The following is a 6,665-nucleotide window of genomic DNA, read 5'->3' on the forward strand; positions in this document are numbered from 1 at the left end:
AGGGATGTCAAAAATCCTTGTTTGCGGATGACACAGGCCTCTCCGCCAAAGGACGAAGCCTGCGTGTCATCTGTAGTCGATTGCAAAAATGTTTGGATATTTTTTCTTCATACTTGCAAAAATGGAAGATTTCTCCTAATGCTTCCAAAACCCAACTAATAATATTCCCACATAAACCAAAAGCTCTTTATTTGAAACCTTCAAGTAGACATGTTGTCACGATGAGAGGGGTTCCAATAAATTGGTCAGATGAAGATAAGTATCTAGGGCTTATGCTAGATAAGAATTTAACTTTCAAAAATCACATTGAGGGCATTCAAGCCAAATGTAATAAATATGTAAAATGTCTCAATCCCCTTATTAATAGAAAATCAAAACTTTGTCTTAAGAACAAGCTTTTGATATTCAAACAAATTTTCAGGCCAGCCATGTTGTATGCTGTACCAATATGGACTAGCTGTTGTAATACCAGGAAAAAAAACTCTGCAGAGAATTCAAAATAAAATTTTGAAAATGATTTTGAAGCTTCCACCCTGGTATAGTACCAATGAGTTACGTAGAATATCCAACGTTGAAACATTGGAACAAATGTCAAATAAAATAATCAATAATTTCACTCAAAAATCGTTACAATCTTCTATTGCCACGATTAATGTGTTATGTTTAGGTTAAGCTAGGTTAAGTATATTAAAAACTTTTTTTTTTCTCTTATAATCAGGTGAAATCAATTCACCTATAAAATAATCTGAACTGCTACGGCAAATGAAAAAATGAAATGAAATAATATGTTGTTAACAAAATGTTAATGAAATCTTAGATTTTTGTTACCAAATTAGGATGATAGTATTGTTTAATAACACAGAACACCGAAATAATGAATGTAATGTTTGGAATGATACTAATAAAGAAATTAAAAAAAAAATCTCGTCTCAATAAAATGCTTCTGAATACATAAAATGTTTGAAAGGTTTACTGTATCTTCTTCGTTTGAAATTAAACTTTTACCTTTTTTATTAAAATAAATCAAAGATGCGTTGTCATGATTGCATAATCGTATTATAGAAAGATCACAAATTTTAATTAACAGCTGCAGCTGCACTTTTCCTGTCTCTCAATTGAATATTCTCACTTTCACTGAGAAGATTCTTGAAAAGCATGCCATTTTAGTTAAGTGTGACATATTCATAATTCTCTGTCAACCCGTGTATTCTGATTAGCAATCTAGTTGAAAACGATCCGATTATTATTTGTAAAATTGATGGGCTCAAATCGTCAAACTGACTTCACAACCGAAAGCAATAGTTTTCAACAACAACGCCGTTCAATCCAAAAGTTTAAAATACAAATTTAACGAACATTTGTTTTTACCATCAGTTTTGGCACGATAAGCACTGATTTAGGACCGGCAGACAATTAATTGTTCCATAAAAAAATATAAAATTTCCATAAAAAAATGCAAAATTTGCCAGTAAAGAAACAAGGGTAAAATCAACAGAAAAGTAAAAAATTTACATAAAAAATAAAGAAGTGCATAGAAAAAACAAAATTTTCCATAAATAAAACAATTTTGAGCAATAAATAGATTCAAAAGTGCAGTAGAATCGACAATAATCTCACTAAAAAATATCGAATTTTACATTTAAAAACCTCAAAATGTCCCTATTTTCTTCACAAAAAGCAAGAAATAATCATAAATTTTCCACAAAAAAAGCCAAAATTTGCAATTAATAAATAATAATTCGCCCACAATAAATCAAAAATTTCCATTCAAAAAATCAATAAGAGCAATAGCAGTAAATGCAAAGTTGCAATAAACAAACCCAACTGAGCAATTCAAAATGACAATCAATACATGAAAATGTTGTAGAAAATTCCAATATTTAAGTAAAACTTACCATAAAAATAACGTAATTTTCCAATAATGAGTAATAATGTGTGTAATGGATTTCATAAATTTTCAGTCACACTGAAGCATTGTTTTCACAATTGGAGCTAATTAGTCGTTGTATGTAGATGTAGTAATTGCATTTTAAAGTTCGATCATTAATTACGTAAGAATTCAGGGGAGGGGTGAGCGGGGAGATTGGCCGGGTTTGAAAAAATATTTCTTGCCATATAGAAAAAAATAATGTTTCATACAAAATATCATACATGGAGGGAGGGGAGGCGAGGTTTCGAAAAATCACAAAAAAATGTTTTTAATACACCCCATCGTTAGGCGCTACAATTTTAATTATTTCGGCAAAGTTGAAATGAAACATGGAGCATGGGATATCTAATCTTCCAATATTAGGAACACTTATGTCACTGCTTGGGTTATGTCCAACTACATTGATGGTAGAAGCTTATGCTCTCATGCCCCACCAGCCAGGGAACTGGTGTTTACAAACTAAGCATCAGTAAAGTAACTGCCCACTGCAGTTGCAGAAATGTGTATACTTCGATTGATGAGTTTTTTCGAAAACTGTAAAAAACATTTTTTTTGTGATTTTTCGAAACCTCGCCTCCCCTCCATGTATGATTTTTTGTATGAAACATTATTTTTTTCTATATGGCAAGAAATATTTTTTCAAACCCGGCCAATCTCCCCGCTCACCCCTCCCCTAAATTCTTACGTAATTAATGATCGAACTTTAAAATGCACGACGACTAATTAGCTCCAATTGTGAAAACAATGCTTCAGTTTGACTGAAAATTTATGAAATCCATTACACCCATTATTACTCATTATTGGAAAATTACGTTATTTTTATGGAAAGTTTTACTTAAATATTGGAATTTTCTACAACATTTTCATGTATTGATTGTCATTTTGAATTGCTCATTTGGGTTTGTTTATTGCAACTTTGCATTTACTGCTATTGCTCTTATTGATTTTTTGAATGGAAATTTTTGATTTATTGTGGGCGAATTATTATTTATTAATTGCAAATTTTGGCTTTTTTTGTGGAAAATTTATGATTATTTCTTGCTTTTTGTGAAGAAAATAGGGACATTTTGAGGTTTTTAAATGTAAAATTCGATATTTTTTAGTGAGATTATTGTCGATTCTACTGCACTTTTGAATCTATTTATTGCTCAAAATTGTTTGATTTATGGAAAATTTTGTTTTTTCTATGCACTTCTTTATTTTTTTATGTAAATTTTTTACTTTTCTGTTGATTTTACCCTTGTTTCTTTACTGGCAAATTTTGCATTTTTTATGGAAATTTTATATTTTTTCATGGGTCGTTAATATTTTAGCCATTTAGGACCCTGGTTTAAATATTCAGGTCTATTACTTCAAATGACGAGGATTTGGCTTCCTCCTATTGAATATTTTTAAATTTTCAGAGAACATGGCTCAAAACTGTATCTTTTAAATGGCTAGTGAAAATATTATAGTCATTTTATTGTCGATCATAGAATTTTTTGATTCTACAAGCCCATGACATGACATGAGCATGTGCCCTTAAATTGATCATATGAATATGATGCACAAACCACTGTAACATATGATTTCATCAACCAAATGTCCATAAGTTCAAGATCTTCCCCTTAGTTATCTTATCTTATCAATTAATTTGATTAGTTTTAGAATGCTAAGTGGTGCAGCGTAGGGTAATTTTATCAAACATGAAAATGGCTCTAAATCATCAAATCACAATAACTTTCATTTTGCCCGAAGAAACATTTTCAAATTTACGGATAGGGTGCTAGAATACCACATCTTTTTGTTAGGTGACGGGCCTGGTGTAGTGGTTAGAACTCACGCCTCTCACGGCGAGGACCTAAGATCGAATCCCATTCCCAAGATAGTCACTTATGACGTAAAATGTTGTAGTGCCAAAGCCAGAGCCAAAAATCACGTTAATAAAAGATAAAAAAGATACCACATATTTCGAATGGTGGGTGCAGAATTGATAGCCATTTATTTCGTTAATAACGGTTTTAAATACACCATGGCCTCCTTCAATCAAACAACGCACACTCATACTACTATACTTTTGTTGTTAATTTTAGAATGAAACGATTTTTTATATGAACAAGTTGTGCTGTTTTGTTAAGGTGGCCAAAAAGAGGGCAATATATATTATAACAGGCTACAACGAAGTTTCAATTGGGCTGCTGCTGGAAAAGACACATGAGCTATACTACTTATAAAGGAATAACTGTCCCATATGGAAAAAGAAGGTATTGAGAAAAGAGCGCTTAAAGTTTGAAGTTTGATCATTTATACAAATGTTCAAAATTTTGTAGTACATTTCAGCTTTCCATACTCATTTAGCACCACCAAACAGATCACTCATTTTGCTTATGTTGTTCAGCAAAAAATATTACCTTGACTGTATTTCACGTTTTGAAGTTGGTATTGGAGTTGAAAGTTCATATAGAGACTATTATGCCTTTATTTCTCGATATGGGACTACACGAACTTCATATTTTTCCACCAAATTTTTAAACAAAGTGTGTTACTTTGTATATGAAAAGTGAAAAATATATTAAAACTTGAATTTTACGATGAAAAAACCGCGTTGGATCATATGTGACAGTTATATATTTTTTCAAACAATTCTTGTTTTGTTAATATAAATCATGCAAGTTATCAAAATTTAACGACGCCTGGTGTTTAAAATGAACCATTTTACGACTTTGCGTAAATTCTAGTAATTTTACCTTTTTTTTCCATTTCTTTATCCTAGAACTTTGCTTTCTTTGACAACTTGACGTTATTCTAAAACTTCGCCTTAAATACAAAAGCTAAATAAAAAAGTTTGCATCGCAGCTTTGCCTATTTTGTTGAGATCAAAGATCCAATCCGAAGACACTAAAAAGAAAAAATGCACTCTTAAAGCGCTGGCTGAATTATGCTTCTGGACCAGTATTCCACGTAAGCAAGAAATCTATCTTTAGGCTACAAAGTCCTGGGAGCCCCTGGGAATCAGTAATTTGGATCATCTAAAGCTAGTACTGGAAATTTGAATGAAAACAATAAAGGCTGAAAAGATGCACAACGTGTACAAAGTTCGTATGAGAAATTATGAGCCAAATGTTTGCAGAAATGACAAGGATTTATATCTAATGTTGGATTTAAATATCGTTAAACTAGAAATGCCAAAAACATGAAACATGGATGAGCGCGAATTGTACAGGTTGAATTTTTAATTTTGTGGCAATATTCCATTTATTTATTTTAAATTTGATAAGTTGTGATTTCTGCATACATTTGGTTCATTTTACCATAAAAATTTCATGCTCGTTAAGCATTGCTTTATAAGTTCTTATTGATTTCATTCAAAATGGTCACGATAGCTTCTCAGGGATCCAAATTACAGATTCCCAGGGACTCCTAAAACTATGTAGCATTAAGAATGACTTCTTGCATACAATGGGAAATCACCCATATGTAATCCCTATGACAAAAAATAAGTCTCCACGAAAAAAACACTTCCTAATTGAATAGAAAATGCATCGAACTGTCAGAGAAATATCATTTTTAATTCGCGTAATGTCCCCACTGATTCACGTCACTGTAGTCTACGAGGTACGAACTATCAGTCCTATCCCAACAGTCCCATGCAGTTCAATCTTCACCGAAAAAAAACACCATTCTCCGTAGCACCATTTCTCTTTCACCCAAGCACCGTTTAACACATTTGCTGTTTGTTTTCTTCCGCTTTCCCCGGATAACCGAGGTGTTATCAAACTTTTCACACTTGTTGTTCACGATGATGTCTTCCCCGTGAAGTTCACCCCCAAGATCAGACTCTTCTCGGGACCAACCGTCGAAAAAACACCTTCCCAAAGCGACTTTTACTTTCATCCAACGAAGAGATGTAATTGCGGGCCGTGGTCGCAGATGTTTACTTGCACTATTACCTCACTGACTACGCTGCTCATACAATTGCACAAATATGGACCACAAACCGAAACCGAAGAGGGGGACTGGCGGTCTTACGATGGAGAGAGATCACAATAACCGAAATATGATGTAAAGTAAGCAGAAAAAATGCCTCCCCGCACTGACCGCCGACGAAAAGCCTAAATTTGACCAACAAAAAACAAACACTTTTTTCGAAAGAAAGAAGAAAGAAGCTCAGCCTCGATCTCGCGATATGCACTTTTACCCCCCTTACAAAAAAAAACGATTATCTTATGGAATCACCCGAAAAAAAAAACTTACAAACGCACTTGACGAAGAACAGCACACAACACAACAGTTCGAAAGATTACACTAAACTTTTCGTTCCAGGGAGGAAGCGGCGGAGAAAAAGCGCGTCTGAAACCGGCCGCAGCGTGATCGAAACTGAAAGTTGTTTGCGCATAAGCAAATAAGCCCCGAGAGTGCGCGGTGCGGGTGCACGATAGGTCTCTGATGTGGCGGCGGCGAGGCGATCGAATGATCGCTGCACTACTCGTCTACTAGGTAGAGTTCAGAGGTTCCTCAGCCGATGCACTAGAGGTACTAACAGGTGGTAGTAGTTCATAGTACTCGGATCGGCCGAACTAGTGGTCCGATTTTCCTTCCTTTGCCAGAATACAATCGACATATCACCCTATTCATCTGATGTTAAGACTCGTATTGATTTGTTAATCTCGAAATGATCAAATCGAAGTCGATTTTTAATCAAATATATGTGACAATATAAAGCATTTTCTAATAGTAAACGATACATTTTTTATTG

At 33.7% G+C, this 6,665-nt stretch overlaps 1 protein-coding gene across 1 annotated transcript in view; it reads right to left on the reverse strand.

The window, feature by feature from the left end:
* Positions 1-6,272, reverse strand: part of LOC5566412 (2-hydroxyacylsphingosine 1-beta-galactosyltransferase) — a 331,598-nt gene extending 325,326 nt beyond the window's left edge. Inside the window, exon 1 of the mRNA XM_021850614.1 lies at positions 6,164-6,272. The gene's annotated coding sequence lies outside the window, so the exon portion shown is untranslated. The remainder of the gene's footprint in view (positions 1-6,163) is intronic.
* Positions 6,273-6,665: the final 393 nt, after the last annotated feature.

Source organism: Aedes aegypti, chromosome 3, assembly GCF_002204515.2.
Source record: "Aedes aegypti strain LVP_AGWG chromosome 3, AaegL5.0 Primary Assembly, whole genome shotgun sequence".
Taxonomy (NCBI): Eukaryota; Metazoa; Arthropoda; class Insecta; order Diptera; family Culicidae; genus Aedes; species Aedes aegypti.